Genomic DNA, 17,945 nt, shown 5'->3' with positions numbered 1-17,945 from the left:
CTGCTCCTAAACTTGTTTATACATGTCCCTTTCAACTGTAATTTTTTTTAATGATATCATCCTAAGACATCCTTGCCTCTTGCATAATTTCTGGACCATCACAGCTCTTATGATTGTAAGTAATGACATCATTCTGGATTACACATTAGTAGTAGAGAAGATGTGGCCCAGTGGAGTTGCATCAGCACAAGTGAAGGGGGATTCTGGTCATCAGTGTACAGGGTGATATGAGAACAAATTAATCAGCATGTACTATGCCTGGTCTATCCTTCTGTGTATGGTGGATGCACGGTAAATGGTGGCACAAATGTGTGATTTCTGGGAGACTGACAGTGGAGAGAGTAGACTGGAGTGGATGTGTTTAATGACAGAGAATGGGAGCATGCTCAAGCATATATGTCTGTGGGCTTTCTTTTCTTGAAAGGATGGTCAGACATTCACTACTGACAAGCCATGAGGTTTTTATTTTCTCTCCTTCAAACACAGGTATACACTCTTTCCTGTTAAGGACATGATGGTTTCCAACAGGAATTTCTTAAATGATCGCCCTCTATCATAAAGTGACAAGCTCTGTGGATGTGGGGAAAGCAGTTGATGTGCTATACCTTTACATTAGGAAGGCTTTTGACACTGTCCTGTGACATTCTCATTAACAAACTAAGGAAAAAAAGGGTAGATGAAAGTACTATATGGTGGCTGCACAACTTGTTGGATCATCATACTCAACGAGTAGTGATCAATGGCTCAATGTCTAGCTGGGGTCTGGAATCCAGTGGGGTTTCCCAGTTGTTTGTGCTGGGTCCAGTATTATTTAACATCATTAATGATTTGGATGATGAGACTGAGTGCACACTTTGCAAATTTACAGATGACACTGCTGAGGGGAGGAATTTCTACCCTGATCCCTTTGGTGCTGGGTGTGTTGTCATATTCCTTTTCACAGGGTGCGTCTATACATGCAAGCAATGCACCTGAATTTTCTGTTCACCCCTGCATGCATTTGAACGTGTGCCCATCAGGAGCAAATTTGATCCTGACAGGAGCAGTTCAGTCCAGGGCTGCTCCTGCTCTGATCTGCCTCCCCGCAGCAGCCAAGGGGAGCTCCAGGCTCCCTCGGGTGCCAGCCCTGGGCTCGCAGCAGGTATAACAGCCAGTTTAGATCTCTACAGGAAGGGGAAAGCTATCTTGGCTGGGATGAGGTCCAAACTCCATGTGGCTGGCAGGCAGCATCCTGCTGAGCCAGGACAGCTCTCCCTATTTTTATGGCCCACTACTGTTTAGGCTGACCAGAAGCAATTTGCTAGTGGTCAGCATCTACACATGAGTTTAGGCACATTAATGCACTGATTTCTAGTACCTGTATCTACAAGTACTAGAAATAGCATGTTAGACTAATCTACTACACGGTAATTGCTGCACATATGTAGATGGTGACGCTTTACTGTGTGTTAGATTAGTCTAATGTGTAGTAAAGTGTCTTGTGTAGATGCACCCTATATAAGCTGTTTCTAGAAGTGATTCAGTCTAAATCACATGAATTACAATAACTACTATGTAAAAGGGCAGATCTGTGAAGGACAGTTTCAGGTTAGTTGAGATGTACAGGCCAGTGACCATACCACACCAATGCTGATAAAAGGACCCCCCACCATGTAGCACATAGGGGCCTGTACACATCACAGGGTTTAATCTTCATTACATTAAATAGGTTTATAAAATTTAAACTTGTTTATTTTGGAGCGTCGCATCAATGTTTGCATGTACTAAGTTTTTTAATGAATTAAGCCCAGTCTCCGGCCAGCACTGCAGGAAAGTGGGACGGTCCCATGCTGCCCCCCCCCGCCCAGCTGGCCCCCCTCCCCCATGCCCTGCCATGCAGCTATGGGAGCAGGGATCCAGCACACGGCACAAGAAAAAAAAGTGGCAGCAATTCGAAGGGGTGAACTACAAAAGAGTCGCAGTGCCACCTGGTGGACAAAAAGGTTCATTACATGTCTTTCAGTGCCACTATGTTTGCAGACAACTAATCCATGGACACAATGCTTTAATTCCCGGTAAGCCAAACTAAACTACATTTGAGGAGTTTTAGTTTTATGCACCAGAAAGACTTTTAAAGCATCTGGAAATCCTGTTCATGCAAACAGTCATGCTGTTGCAGCACAAGGGCAAAAAACCATGGTACATACAAACACCCATGCAGATCATTATCACATATGACTCAGGGTTTCACTGATCCCTCATGACTTAGTCACAAGAAAGTTAGAGAGATGGACAGGGATATAGAAAAGTTTTGAATTGGGAAGTGTATAAAATGCCAAGATTCAGAAGTATGTATGTGGAATCTTGAATTTGCCTCATCTATGATGACAGATGTTGTGGGACTTGAGATCACACCACCTGAAAGTACATATAGCTGTGTATTCTGCATTGTGGGCACGTCTACACGTGATGCTACATTGCCATAGTGACGTGCTACATTGACATAGCTCATCACTATGGCGATGTAGCATTGGCTGGCTCCAACTATGATACTGATGCTACGTCACCATAGGGACACTACCTCACTGTAGTGTATCATCACGGCAACATAGCTGTTAAAAATAACTGGTGCTAGGATGGTGCAGTAACGGTTGTTAGTGAACACAAATTTGGTACACAACAATGACGGTTGTTACTACACCATCATTTAGCACTTCCTAAAGCAAATACTAAATGACAGCTCAGTAACAACTACACTGTGGGGGGCACATGTACATGCACCCTGTATGTAGTTGTTATTGGTTTGTATGTAGTTGCTGTCTTCTTGGTAATATCCAAATAAATTGATTTTGGATCAAGCTGTAGTTGCTGTCTTCTTGCTAATATCCAAATAAATTGATGTATAGTTTGGAGAAATTTGCTTCAGTTCATCTTGGCATCTCTCTGTGACAAGAGACAATAGAATTATGTTGATGTCATCAGTTTGCTGAATGTAATCCTTGCTTGAAAGATAACGTGAAACTGGAGCGACTTTTCCAGGATGCAGAAGCCTGGGGAGTGTATATGGAGACACTGAGCTGCCCACACATGTGTTGCCTCTCTCAGCCTTGCTCGTTTAATCCAAAAGGAAAGGCAGGTGCATGTATGCTTGGAATCAGCTTGGTTGCAGGAGATGCTGGACCAAAGGAGATCATCCATTTGTCCATCTATCGGGGCTCCACTATTAGCCAGGGTTAAAGAGCCCAGTCTACCCTATCTAAGGTTACCATATTTAAAAAAAGAGGACACCTGTGGGGAGGGGGGGAAGGGGTATATGATTGTGGGGTGGGGCAGTGATAGCCTGCTGCCCCCCCGCTCCCCTCCCCAGCCCTGCTGGTGCCCCTCACTCCTGACCCTCAGCCCCTGCCCCACTAGCCCTGCCAGTGCCCCTCACTCCTGATCTGCAGCCCGTGCCCCCCTCCCAGCCCTGCTGGTGCCCCATACTTCTGACCCGCAGCTCCTGCTCCCTCCCAGCTCTGCTGCCCAAGCAGCTTGCGCGCGTACGTGTGCGCAAGCGCACACACACACACCTTCCAGCACAGGACCTACGTGCAGAACACGTGCTCTCCTAACAGCCAATATGCTTCCTCAGTGCCCCCAGCCCCAAATCTAAAGCAAAGGCAAAGGAAAATCCCGGACATTTGCTTGCATTTTAAAAAACCCACCTAGATGGAGGACAAGGGGCCAAAAAAGGACATGTCCGGGAAAACCTGGATGCATGGTAACCCTAACCCTATTATGGAGTAGACTTCAGTTCCCAGTTTCATTGTATTTGTGATGCCCCACTGAGTGTACCAACCCCACTGGGAAACTAAGTGTCTGCAAGGGTGGGGCTTAGGCTTTTCTCAGCTGGCAGTATTTTGATGCTGTCTAGAAAACATATGGCAGCCTATGCTGGGAGGCTCTGAGTCCACTTTTTGTGGACCCAAAGTATTTAGATAGGTCTGTAGGCTGAAGGGTACTCTCCTGAACCTATCTTCTGAAACTTTTGAAGTTTACTCCTTGCCACAAAAGACCTCATGTTTCCTTCTGCCGCCTTGCAAATTCTCTCTTATGGTTACATTTGTGTTTCAGTCAGGTCATTCTCTGAGCTCCTCTTTTCTTATATTAGTTGATAGGCAGTTCTGCTCTAAAAACCACTTTGCAGAAGTGACATTGTGGGCACTCACACTCGGTGCTCTGCTTCCCAGTGATGCCAGTGTGAATCTGCTCTAGTCACAGGCAGATGCTATTGTCTGTAATTATCGCTGCAATCGGCAGGGCTCCAAGTCTAGCTGTACTCTTTCTGACTCACACATCACCCATAATAAAGATTCTTCAGTCAGACAACATTGGTGACAGTTCATTGATTCATCTCACGTTCTCAGCAGAGATGACCCTTCAGAACTAAAGAATACGCACAATTCATAAGCAAGAGAGAGCACACCTGTTCAGTAGGAAGGGACCAGTCTCATGCAGCTATTTTTAGAGTAGCATAGGCTTATTTTAAAACTCCTGCTTTCCTGGTCTGAGATGGAACAAATGATCAAGAATCAGTAGCAGACCTAGGAATGGAACAAAGGGGCCAAAGACCCTCCAACTTTGGCTGTGACACGCATGCACAGTGAGCTCTGGGCTCACTGCTTGGCCATCATGGACTCCTGCTGGGGCTCCAAATGAGCAGGGAACTCTGAGCTCACCAGCTGATTGGGGCAGGGTCTGATGGGAGACCCTGCTTTTAGGAGGCTCCAGAGCCCAGAGTGTGAACACTGCTGTTCACCCTCCTTTGTCTCCCTCCCTGCTGAGTTCAGCAGCAGAGGAAAGGAGACAAATGGTGGTTCCCCCCTGTGCTCTGGAGCTGTGTAAAAGCAGTGCAAGGGGGGTGAAACCATGTTGCTGAGCCCCGCTCTAGAACCATCCTTGATGAGAATCTTATTTCAGGCTGGTAATCCTGACAGGGTGGCTTTTGGGAATTATTCTTTATGAAACTGTTATTCTGATATAGACCTTGCACAGTGGCACTGAAAGGAGGAGTATTTGAATTATAATGGTGTCAATCTACTTTAAGCTACTTTGACTAGAAGACAACCGTTTTTACTCAAATCCAAGACAAGTATTTTTTTTCCCCATTTGACACGGGGGAAAAGAAGTCCCTTGTTTTAGATTTGAGTACAAGCTGGGGCAGGGGGGAGTGGGGGGGAGGCAGCTGCTGTTCCCTCCGCTGTGCCACCTGCTCCCTGCAACCTCTGCTTCACCCTGCTCCCATGCCACTTACCTTTTTGTTGCAGCTCTGACCCAGGGCAGGGAGTACACAGTATGTGCTGACTCCAGCTCCAGCCTGCCCATGCATGGTGGAGGCAGCTCTGGTCTTGGCTTCAGGGTCAGAGCTGGGGCCAGAGCTGCTACAACAGCTGGTGTGTGACTGAACTGTGGCTGGAGGCAAGACATGCTCTTTTCTCCCAGCCCCAGGCCAGAGCAGAGTCTCAGCTGGAGCTGCAGCTGCAATAGGAAACTAAGCATTGGGGAAGGCAGGCAGCAGTGGGGGCTAAGGAGCAGGGATAGACAGCAGGAGGAGGCAGCTCGGAGGGCAGGCAGCAGGCGGAGCAGGTGGGACGTGAGGCAAATGGTAGTGGGGCAGGTGTTGGGGCATGCAGGCACTGTGGGAAGGGGCAGGCATTGGGGGATAGAGGTATTGTGGGGCACATGGAAGAGGGGCAAGGGGCAGAGGCAAGGTGCAGGGGGTGCAGGAGGTGCAGGGGAGGTAGGCAGCAGGGAGGCAAGTGATGGGGCAGCAGGAAGCAAGGGGCAGGGGGCAGGCCACTTGGCTCCTCTGGTACCTGGCCCTGCCAAACGGCTCCCCTGACACTACTTAACCTGTTGCAGTGGTGGGGGGATGAATGTAAGATGATCTCTAAAAATTAGGTTCTAGACTCAGAAACTTATAACAAATTAATTTTTTTTCCCATGTCTAGAATCTAATTATTGGGGGGTCATCTTAAATTTGAAGTTTCCCCAGATTCAGGTAAATATAGTACTTCTATGTGCAACTTTGTCAAGATTATCCCTTGAAAACTGTCCAGATTTGCTGACTGTGAAAGTGCTGTTTTTCCGCTCAAAACACCTCTTTTGTTGAAGCTGGGTCACTGGGCATCCATGAATTCAGGAATTATGAGGCAAGGAGGAGGACAATCATTCTTCAGAAAGGATGTTAATAAATTGGAAGGTCCTCAGAAAAAAGTAATGAGGAGAAGTCTATGATTAAAAGTCTGGAAAGATGACTTAATAGATAGATACTTATGAATCCAGTAGTTGAGGCTTAATTGCATCTGAGGCCACGTACAAGAACAGAACACTAGGTACTGAAGAGCCATTCACTTTCATTTACTGTGCCTTTGCTGAAGCAAGAAAAATATCCTGGAGAGAGAAACAGAGATTCAGGATAAGGAATGTGGATGAACTTCTGTCTGAAAGGGAGTTCATATTGATGTTTCCTTACATCATGCCTTATTAGATAATGCCTTGCTACTCATGCCAATATTCCACATTAGGGGTTGATTAAAGCAGTGTAAATTTTTGATACCTGGGGCACACTTTTTTCCTGGATTAAAATTAGCAGCACACTTCACACTTACATCCAAAACGGGGTGTGTGTGTGTGCACGTGTATGTGTGTGTGTGTGTGTGTGTAGGGTCCTGGGTGTGATTGAAAACTGCACCCTACTGGGATTTGGGGTCACTGTGGTAGGACTGCTTGTGGTGGAGCAGCCCCTAGAAAGTGCTGCCAGGGAGGGGTGAGTCTGGGGCACCCCAAGACCCCAGCCCCCATTAGAAGGAGCTAGAAGGGGCTAGAAAAGGTGCCCTAAACATTGTCTGCTTCATTTAAATCCTGCTCAGCATACCATGGTTAATAGGGATCCCCTATAGCAATTGAAATTTAGACAAAAAGACAAAAAACGACAATGTGAACATCACTCATCATCGGTACTTGGAAATGTGTGCATGCTAATGGACAGAGGATCTGCTAATCGACAGAAGATAGACCAGCAAGAAGAACAGCTCTAGCTGGTAGAGAACTAGCCAGATTCAACATTCAGATAGCAGCCCTGAGTGAAACGCATTTAGCTGAAGAAGGACAACTCACTGAAAAAGGAGCTGGCTACACCTTCTTCTGGAGAGGCCACAATTAAGAAGAGCAGCATGAAGCTGGTGTTGGGTTTGCCATGAAAACACAGCTAGTCAGCAAGCTTACAAATCTCCCAAAGGGAATGAATGACAAACTCATGCAAATTAGACTCCTACTGTCTGGGTAAAGTTGTGCAAATATCATCAGTGCCTATGCACTCACCATGACCAACACAGATGTGATTAAGGACAAATCTTATGAAGAACTGGAGTCTCTTATTGCAGAAGTGCTGAAGACAGACAAGTTCATCATCCTTGGTGATCTTAATGCTAGAGTTGGTGCAGATGGCCAGGCATCATTGGAAAAAAATGGCCTTTAGAATACAACAGCAATGGGCTCCTCCTGCTGGAGAAATGCACCACACACAACCTCCTTAGCACCAGGGATCCTGGTTTTCTCTGATAAAAAAAATCCCAAATTTTCTGATTTAAAAAAATAACCAAAATCCACATTTTTCTGCGACTAAATAGAGACACCACTAATAAATAAAGAAATATAAATAAAAATTATGTATATATATTCACAGAAAAAAAATGGTTCAGATTAAAATGAACCACCACTACATATATATATATATATATATATATATATATATATTTAATGTCCATATGATGTGTGTGTGTGTGTGTGTGTGTGTGTGTGTGTGTGGTGGTTCATTTTAATCTGAACCATTTTAAGCTGAACCAATTTTCATATATATATGAAAATTCATATATTCAAAACCAATTTTCATTTATATATGAAATATATATATATATATATATATGTGTGTGTGTGTGTGTGTGTGTGTGTGTATTAGTGGTGTTTCATTTTAATCACAAAAAAATGTGGATTTTGGAGGGGGTTTTCAATCAGAAAATTTAGGATTTTTTTTATCAGAGAAAACCAGGATCTCTGCTTATCACTAGCACAGACTTCCACTTGCCAAACTGCAACAAGACGTCTTAGATTCACCCGCACTCCAAGTGGTGGCATCTCATTGATTAGATCATCATCAGGAGAAGAGACAGACAGGATGTCAGCGTGACAAAGGCCAGGAGACGTGCAGAATCCTGGACTGACCACAGGCTCATAGTTGCCCAGTTGACTATCTGGATACATTCTAGTAGATGATCACAAGGCAAAAAAGCACCCAAAAAGCTCAATGTCTCCAAACTGAAACAGAAGAACCTGAAACAGGCATTAGTAAAAAGTTATGTAAACTCCAGTAACAAAGAGGAAAACTGGGCATCTTTCAGAGACTCTGTGTACCTGGCCACATCCAACACCCTCAGTCTTACCACATGTGAATATCAAGATTGGTTTGATGAAAAGGATACTGACATAGGGAGACTACTGAACAAGACATATCAGTTTCATAAAGCCTGGTTAGAAGACAGCACTTCAACATCTAAGAAGGCAACCTTCAACAACATCAAGAGGATTGTCCAACACAAACTCAGAGAGGTGCAAACTCATGGCTGAGCAACAAGGTAGACGAGATCCAGTCCTATGAAGACAGGAATGCTACAAAGAACTTCTATGATGCTCTGAGGAAAATCTACAGGCCACGGTCATCAGGAATATCTCCAATACTGTGCACTGGTAGCACCACACTGTTCACTGACAAAGGAAAGATACTGCAAAGATGGGCAGAACACTTCAACAACATCCTCAATCAACAATCGTCATTTAGTGAGGAGGAAACTGGTCAACTGCATCAGGTAAACATTAACATATCTCTTGTTGATCCTCCAACACTGAGACAGTGAAAGCAATTAACCTGCTGTCAAACAGTAAAGCACATGGAGCAGATGCTATACCAACAGAGGCCTACAAGGCTGGAGGCTCTGAAACTTACTGAACTCCTCCAGTCAATATGGACTCAAGGAACTATACCCCAGGAGTACCAGGATACATCCATCGCCCACTTGTACAAGTGGAAAGGCAATAGACAACCCTGAGACAACCACTGGGGTATCTCCTTGCTCTCCAAAATCACCAGCGAAATCCTCGTCAGAATTCTGGTGAATCAGGTTGTGCAGCTTATTGGACAAGGGTTCCTGCCTGTGAGTCAGTGTGGCTTTAGGAAAGGATACGGGACCACAGACATGGTGTTTGCAGCTCGTCAACTTCAGGAGAAGTGCCAGAAACAGAACTCCAACCTGTACATGCCTTTCATTGACCTGACAAAAGCCTTTGATGCAGCCAGTTGGGAGGGCCTTTGGAAGGTCATGGCAAAATTTGGTTGCTCAGAGAAATTCATTGCAATCATTTGGCAATTCCATCATGGCATGCTTGCTTGTGTCGTGGATGATGGTGAGTCATCTGAACCATTACCAGTCACCAATGGAGTCAAGCAGAGCTGTGTGTTGGCCCCAGTTCTCTTCAGTATGATGTTTTCTGCCATGCTTACAGATGCCTTTCATGACTGTGACACTGGGGTTGACATCAGATACCAAACTGATGACAAGATCTTCAATTTGTGGAGACTACAGGGAAAGGTGAAGTTACAGGAAGTGATTGTTTGTGATCTTTTGTTTGCTGATGACTGTTCCCTGAATGCCAAATCTGAGCCTGGCATGCAGCAGCGTAGGAACCATTTCTTTTCAGTTTGTGACAACTTTGGTCTCACGATCAACATTAAGAAGACAGAAGTGATGCACCAGCCTGCACCAGGAAAACCTTATGTAGAGCTATCATCACAGTGAATGGCCAAACCCTCCAGGCAGTGCACAAGTTCACCTGTCTCGGCAGTACACTGCTATGTGCAGTTCACATCAATGATGAAACAAATGCCAGAATTGCCAACGCAAGCATGGCCTTTGGCAGAGTGCGTGCAAATGTGTGGGAATGCAGAGGCATCAGTCGACAAAAAAACCTGAAAGCCTACAAAGCTACTGTGTTGCCAATCCTGATGTATGCATGCAAAACCTGAACGATGTAAGGATGCTATGCTGTGAAGCTGAGTCACTTTTACATGGGTGTCTGAGGAGACTGATGAGAATAAGATGGCAAGACAAGTCCCAGACACTGAGGTTCTCACTCGGGCAGGCATTCCAAGCATCCACGCGCTGTTGATGAAATCACAGATGAGACGAGCAGGCCATGTCACCGGGATGGCAGATGTGTTACTGCCAATGAAGATCTTCTACTGTGAGCTAAAGGAGGGAAAGCACTATCAGGGAGGCCAGAAGAAACATTTCAAGGACTCCTTCAAGTCATCCTTGAAACATTTCAACATTGACCTGGAGTCTTGGGAAGATCTTGCTCATGATCGTTCCACCTGGTGAAGCTTCACCCATGCTGGAACTACAGTCTGTGAACAGAGGAGAACTTCTGAGGCCGAGCAGAAAAGCAAACTGTAAATTTTGTAACAGCAGCACGTCTGCTCTTGATCAAGCAACTCAACGTAGCTTCTCTTGCTCAGTGTGTCACAGACAGTTCATAGCACAAATTGGCCTGAGCAGCCACTCACATGCTCACAGAAACCAAGCCAATAATGACGTCATGCTCATCTTCAGATTCAAATGATGAACCACAACGTATGTGTATATATAGTTTTTCAAAACATAACATATTCCATTCTCCTGCCAGAGGAAATCATATCAGTGATGAGATGTACTGTTAAAAATGACACCTAATACATCTTTCTTTGAACAACAGATTACTTCAATACCAGTGGTTCTCAAACTTTTTAGCCTCAAGGTTTCCCTCCGCAACTTTTCTGAATTTTGCAGCACCCCAGTTAAAAAGATCATTGAGACAGATCTAAATTCAGAAAAACTATGGGGATGGGAGGAGGACTTGAGGTTAAAAAAGTTGAGAATCACTGATCCTGCCATGTCCTGCTCTTGCCACTGACTGCTCCCACTGCCCTGACCCCTAGTCTGTCCCGCAGGGGACAGGGGCAGCCCGTGCTGCTGGGAATGCTTCTGCAGTCTCTTACATGCTGAAGATCATCCCTATGGCCCCTCATGCCAGCCCTGGGAATGTGGGAGGAGGAGTGAGCTGAGCTGCAAAGCATGGCTCTGTTTGTGCATCCGCCTGCCTACTCGTGCAGAGTGCATTTCTGGGAGCTGGGGGGAGGGACTGGTACAAGGGCTGTCTGGGGGTGGGGAAGGCAGCAGCAGTGGCAGTCCCCAAAGCAGCAGCTGCAGATGCCATTGGAGTAGCTGGGGCAGGCACAAGGTGCCAAATATGGGGGGAGAGCATCTACTTCCCCACACAGGGGATCTTATGGCACACTTGTAGTGCTCTTGCGGTACACCTTTTGGGGAATTACTGGATTGTACATTCAAACCCACTTCCAAACCATGTGAGGATTGGTACACCCTTTTGGTTGCCATTAGAGGTGAACAATCCACCAGAGCTGAGACCAGCATTTGAAACTGTGCCCCAGTGGGAGAAAAGATGTATTAGCAGATACTGAGAAAAAGCATGTCTTTGGATAGACAAAAGGACACAGTAGACTGCCTCTTCTGTGTCTTTCTTTGGATCCTGCCACCCCTAGGAAAGCATTAAAAATGGTGTCATACAATTCAATCCACAAAAATGGACAAGTTCCTATATCTTTCCCGACCAGGGACAGAAATCAAGCACTGAAATGGAGTCACTCAGAAGGAAAGGCAAGACTATAACCCTGACTGGTGACTGCACAATAAGGAATCTGCTCTCAGGCCTCCAACCAGATGTAGAAAACAGGTAGATGTGAAGACTTCCAGTTGACAGGGTAAATTATGGGAAATGGTGTATCATTGGGGAATCTCTCTGGATATACTCTTTGTGGATGTAAACTCCAGTGAAGAAGAGTATGATGCTATTATGGATCATGTAACAGACTGGAATATTGCAATACGTTAGGGACCTTCTGAGTCCAGTAAATCAAGAAAAAGAAGACTGATTCCATAGCTAAGGCATTGGGTTGAGGAAAGGGCACTGGTGCCCTCTGTGATGAGAGAAGTCTGTTAGATTTTGGTGGTATTCAGTGGAATTGGTACCAGTCTTTGGGGCACCAAATAGAAAGGGTTTATAAGGAAAGCTTTAAATTAGGTAGAAAGGAGTAAGCAGGGGCTGTTGAATTAAATAACCTGATATGGTCTCCCGAGATGCAATGCCGGGTGGCCGCAAGGATGTTGCAGATTACATCATAGAGTTTCCCTCATCCCTGTTCTGAGTTGCAGGGTTGACCTGGCGGCCTTGTCTCTATACAGTTGTGTGATGAGAAGACATTTTTGTTTTCTTCCTTATGAAGTGTGAACAGAAACTAAAGTAGAAACAATTCCCTCCAATGTCTGAGTCCACTGCACAGAGATGAGTGGCTATATTAGTACCGGGGTATTTAGCTCTGAGCTTGGACTCCATTCAGTGGAGATCAGAGGATGACAGTGGCTGATCTGCCTTGGAAACCAGCCAGAACTTTGTGTCCTGCCAACAGTTACCTGGGATGTACAGGCACAGATGAGAATTCTTCTCCAGCATCAAAAGGTTACGAGGCAGCAAGAGGATAAGCACTGGGGAATGGCACTTAAACAAAGGCAAAGGGAACACTCACTCCTTTGTGCTCATATTTAAAAAGACACTTGTGTTCCTGGAGAGCTCATTTCACTCTGGAGGGGGTAGAGATCATTTTGGGAAGCTAAATGAGGTCTAAGACAAGGAGATACAAGTCTCTTAATTTAGACTTTTTGTTTTAACTTAATTGTCCTCCATATGCAGACAGTAACAAGCTTATTTTCATTGCTAATATATACTTGCACTGTACCAGAACTTTGCATGGTGATGTAACGAGATTTATTAGCAGCAACATAGTTTATATGGCAGTTGTGCCTGGAGGCCCCAACCAGGCTGAGCCCCATTATGTTGGACACTGTATGAACACAGAATCAGTATAGATGAAACTTTCTTGTCTATACCTCAAAGCATTTTGGGTGCCTATACACAAGTGTGGAGGCTGCTCTGATGTGCTTGTCAAAGCAGATTTGATTAATCGCTCCAGCCGGCCTCCACATTCCAGCCAGCCTCCCTATTTCATGTATCAGCATCCCTGAGCTTCAAAATGGTGGTGGGGACACTTTTTCTAAAGCTTATTGAACAAGCTTTAAATAAAGTGCCCCTGCCACCATTTTGAAGACTCTCCAGGCACTTTAATTAGAGTGGCTCTTGGAGCCTCTCTAGTTAAAGAGCTCCCCCTCCCCCTGCCCCAGAGCACATGCATAGCCCTTTGATTGCATTTTTGGCCCTTTCCTTGTAGTATGGTGAGGGGCAACAGTATAGGACCTCTGATACAAGTTCTTCAGACAGGTAAGAGGAATTGGACATTACACTGAATTAAGCATCCTTCATGTATTATCATTTTAACCTATTTTTATGGTTTTCATTCTTCTCAACACTATACCCAACTTTTTGGGTTGGTGGAGAAAGCTGTAAAGGTAAATTCAATGGGGAGTATTGCATGTATGAGAGCAGGGCAAGGCCTGTGGTCTGTTTTAAGCAGTACTTGGGTGGCTACAGTCACGCAGGAAGCAGCCCTGCCAGGAAGCTGTGCATGCTGGCCAGGGCCAGGACTGGGGCACATTGTGGGCTGCCCCAAGTGGGGCTCATCCCCCTGCAGAGTGCTGTGGGGGCAGCTGTGGACCAGATCGAATCAATTGGCAGGTGCCTACCATGAGCTGGATCCAAGCAGTTGGTGGGCTGGATCCGGCCTGTGGGCCATATTTTGCTGGCCCCTGGTCTAGTCGGAGTAGCAAGTTTAGTGTTTCAGACTGACAGGAATCCATTAGAGTGAGGAACTGATCTACAGACACAGCAGCACAAAGGGATATGGTAACTTTCCAGACAGTAGCTGTTTGTATATGGAGAGCTCTAGTGATGGAGGTATAGTGAGAAGAAACATTACCATCTAGCAGATATTTGCACAAAAACTGAGGAATCCCAAAAGCAACATGATTTACCACTACCTCTAGAACAAGATAAAGGAACAAGCGAGGGACTGCCACACAGGTTGTAGGACAACCTCTCTCTTCCCCTTTTGTCTTGGCCAATCTATATCTATCAGCTTATTTTATTCTGGTCATCTAAGGGTATGGACACGTGTCACCGATTGGTTTGAATGTTACTTAAACATGAAGCAGCCATACATACAACCCTACTCAGCTAGTTTACAGCTGCCTGGAAAAATCCAAGTACTACTATGTTTTCTCACACACAACACCCCCACCCCTTGCCAAATAAAATGTGCACCTTCTTTTTAGAAGGAAAAAATTTAGAAAAAATGATTTTTTCCAGAGTCATGGCCACCTGTGTGACTGAGTATAACGGAGCATGTCCGAGAAGTGTGGCACGAGGACGTTCCTGCTGCCAGCTGTCTCATCCAGACTGTTTTCCTCTGTGCTTCCTGGACAGTCTGCGTTCCCAAAAGGACCTACTCTTCGTCACACAAGGTTAGGCGCCCAGACCCTTCCAAGGGCAGTAGGAAGACTGCTAGTTTATTACTGTAAGTAGTTCATTATATAAGTTCCCGTAAATAAAGTATTTCCACATCAGTAACCTCATCAAGATACCTCTCTTGCTGACAGGCAAAAACTAGTGTTCAGCCAACAGGACTTTGTTATCTTGATAACTGCAAGGCATTCACTGTCTCAAGGCTTGCTGCTTTTGCAGCAAAGAAAATGGCTTTCTCGCTTAAAACACTCACCCCAATCTTAGGCGCTGATTTATGGGGAAAAGGTATATATTATATAGGAGAAAATTTGTAATTTTGAACCATTTCACTGTGAATCAGTTTAATGTTACATGTGGACACCAAGGGTACCATGACACAGGTCTGGTCAGTCCTCCAGGCATCCCATACTAGATCATGCCTCACTCCCCAGGGGCTACAGCTGCCTCCTCTGGTACACAGCCAGAACTCTACTGCCCATTTTAAAAACTTTTTTGTCACTTTTTAATCAATAAGTTCCCTTACATTGCTTGTTCAATAAAATCAGTCTTTCTAACAACCAGCAGTGTCCGCACTCCTTACTAGATTGTACTCCTTTATGATACCCCACCAAGATGGGTCTAAACACTTCCCTCCCCTCTCTTTCCTCAGGGAACCACACTGTAGACATTAATTGCATGCTACCTGAAGTGTATTGAACTCTCCCAGCCTAAAGTCATGCACTCTACCCCCTCCCCCAGGCATGGGTGCAAGTAGTCCCCACTGACTGCTTGCCCACTGGGAGCCATGCTGGGCTGAGTGCTGAGTCCCACCCCATGGTGCTGAAGCTACAGCACTTCTCACATAATTATGAACTACTTTCTAATCAGTGAAATTTTGCAATGGTTCAACTGTTACATGCATCCATGCCCTGAATAGCCATGTTTGGTCATCTACAGGGTAATTCTTTCCTGAACACAGAAGTATCCAGAAAAAATACAATGCTATCCCAGGTTTTCCAACCCCATGCCTGGTGTTCTAGGTGGTTAACCAGTGTTATCTAGAACACTACTATTATTGCTCCACTTTCTGACTTTAGCATGGTACTTGCATGTGCATCTTGAAATTACACAAGCTTTTGTTTTCTGCCAAAATGCATTGCAACATCATTTCTAATTTGTTTCCCACTTTTGCTCAAACTCTTTTGGAGCTGTTGTATTTTAAACATCTCATTCCCATGGCAACATTTTTTCTATTTTCCTACAGGTGCAGTCATCAATCTCAAATCTTAATTTGTTCTTTCCTGTACTTTCACTCATAGTTTTGAGATCCCTGCACACATTTTCTGCAGTGTACAAACCTCCTCCATCTTTGTGAAGTTACTTCAAATGCTGCCTGGCTTCATTCATATAATTCATTAAGATATTAAATAAAACTAGACCCACTGATATAATCCTCTACAAGCTGAATGCAGTACAGTTGGCATCCAATCCATTACTCTCCAGATTACAGTCCATTACTGCAATATCCATGCTCACTGCTCAAATCCATGCCGGTTTTAAGTCAACTTCACAAAAAAAAATGCCAAGAAACACTGTATAAAATTTACTAAAGTGCAAGATGTAAGCCATTACACTTCTGTGGTCCATTAGCTTTGTAACCCCATTAAAAATAGCTAGCAAAATTGCCTTACATAATTTGTTCACTATAAGCTTTGCTGCCTAATGCTCAGAGTTCAATTATCCTGAAGGTGGCCGTTGATAATATCTGTCCTGTTTAATTTAGATTCACTGGGCAGTGGTAGTTTTTTATTCCAATTCTTTGTGCTCCTCCCCAGATCATCATGATTTTTGGGAAAAAAAAATTCCAGTGATTAGGTTAGATCATTCTCTAATTCTGTTACAAACCTATTACAGACCTATTACTCTGATCTGTTAACTGTACTGAGTTTCTCACTATTTTTGTCAACAGCTTCAAGAACAAACACTTCACATGATCTTGATTGTCCAGTTTCTGATATTAAATATTTGACAAAACTTAGTGATTCATGTCTTTCAGAATCATTGTTGGTTTAATATCCCTTCTGACAGAGTAATGGTCTGCTTTGCTTCTAAAATCAGCTGTTTAAACAAAGTTTTATTCTTCTTTATCTTTTACCTTATCTTGTACATGCCTCCTCCCCAACATGCACACTTTTTTGATGCTGCAAACTCTGTGTCTTTCTTAGGAATGTGCCATTTGTCATGGTCACTCTTTATCTTTTCTTGTCACATCTTTATTTGAGGAACAACTGAGCCATCTTCTATTGAAGGGCTGAAGTGCTTACCTGAAAGCAGCAGCTGGATGTTGAGCTGTGGCTGTAATAGAGACTTCCCTGGCTCAGTGGAACACTAAAGCTCATGTGAAATGACAGTGCACTCCCAACTCAGCCACAAAACTGAGAATGACTTATCAGCCAGGAGTCATTTTGGTATTTCCTAGTCATTAGGTAGAAAGTAGAATATAGTGCAGCTGCTGGAATGGGTGAGACTCAGTGCAGAGAGCTTCCATCTCAGAGTTAACAGAAGAAATGCTTGTTACATGGGAGAATGGCCAGATGAAAAACATTCACAGCTAGCTTGCAGTGCACTCTCAAAGAAGCTGACATTCACCTTCTTGTCCCCTTGCTGTCATCTGGGTAAACCTGACAGGGAAGGAGAATCCAAACTCAGCTGCAAGTGCTAAACATGCATACCAGCAACAGCAATGTCTGCTTTCAGACCCTTAGAGATCAATTTAATTCTTTGCCTTTATTTTGTGCCTTGTAAGGTGTCAGGCAACCCTGTTGGCACATGGGGAGATACAGAACTGGGGAATGCAGGGGGTGGGGAAGAGCTGAAGAAACTCCAGGCATCCATAGCTGCTCCCTCACCTCTCAAAATAAGTAAAAAGAAGGGGTGGGGGAGTCCCATGGATTACTGGAAAAGACAATTGTTTGCTGGCAAGGTGTGATGCCAATGGGGTAATGCCTTTTTCTTGAACTATGTGCTCTCCTTGATCCTTCCAGTATGCTAAAATTTAAGTCCTTAAAGCAGAATTCCTCTGAAGACAGTGACAGAAATTGGATATGTATTAGAGAAGATGAATCAAAAGTTTTAAGTATTGCCATGCAGGTGCAAACAAGCCTGCAAACAAGCCTGTTAAAAAAACTAAATCAGCAATCCCCTCAACATAGCACAATCATATGGTTTTGAGATACACTCAAGAGATGAAAGAAAGAACTTTATGTGACAATAGGGGCTGTGAGGAAAGAACAATCTCTCTTTTTTCTGTAGTAAGGTAACACTGGTATAGCTTGTCCTGCCAATAATGTCTTTTTGAATTGCAT

The 17,945-nt window shown here is 44.5% G+C and overlaps 1 protein-coding gene across 3 annotated transcripts in view; it reads right to left on the bottom strand.

Annotated features, from left to right (window-relative positions):
• Nucleotides 1-17,945, bottom strand: part of TMPRSS9 (transmembrane serine protease 9) — a 104,716-nt gene that overhangs the window by 40,797 nt on the left and 45,974 nt on the right. Inside the window, exon 2 of one of the 3 annotated variants that reach the window (XM_019491241.2) lies at nucleotides 16,905-17,261. The exons of the other annotated variants lie outside the window; for them this stretch is intronic. The gene's annotated coding sequence lies outside the window, so the exon portion shown is untranslated. The remainder of the gene's footprint in view (nucleotides 1-16,904; nucleotides 17,262-17,945) is intronic. 3 annotated transcript variants of the gene reach the window in all.

This window comes from Alligator mississippiensis, chromosome 16 (assembly GCF_030867095.1).
Source record: "Alligator mississippiensis isolate rAllMis1 chromosome 16, rAllMis1, whole genome shotgun sequence".
Taxonomy (NCBI): domain Eukaryota; kingdom Metazoa; phylum Chordata; order Crocodylia; family Alligatoridae; genus Alligator; species Alligator mississippiensis.
Note: the sequence above shows the minus strand (reverse complement) of the source record. Positions and strands in the feature narration are given on the sequence as shown.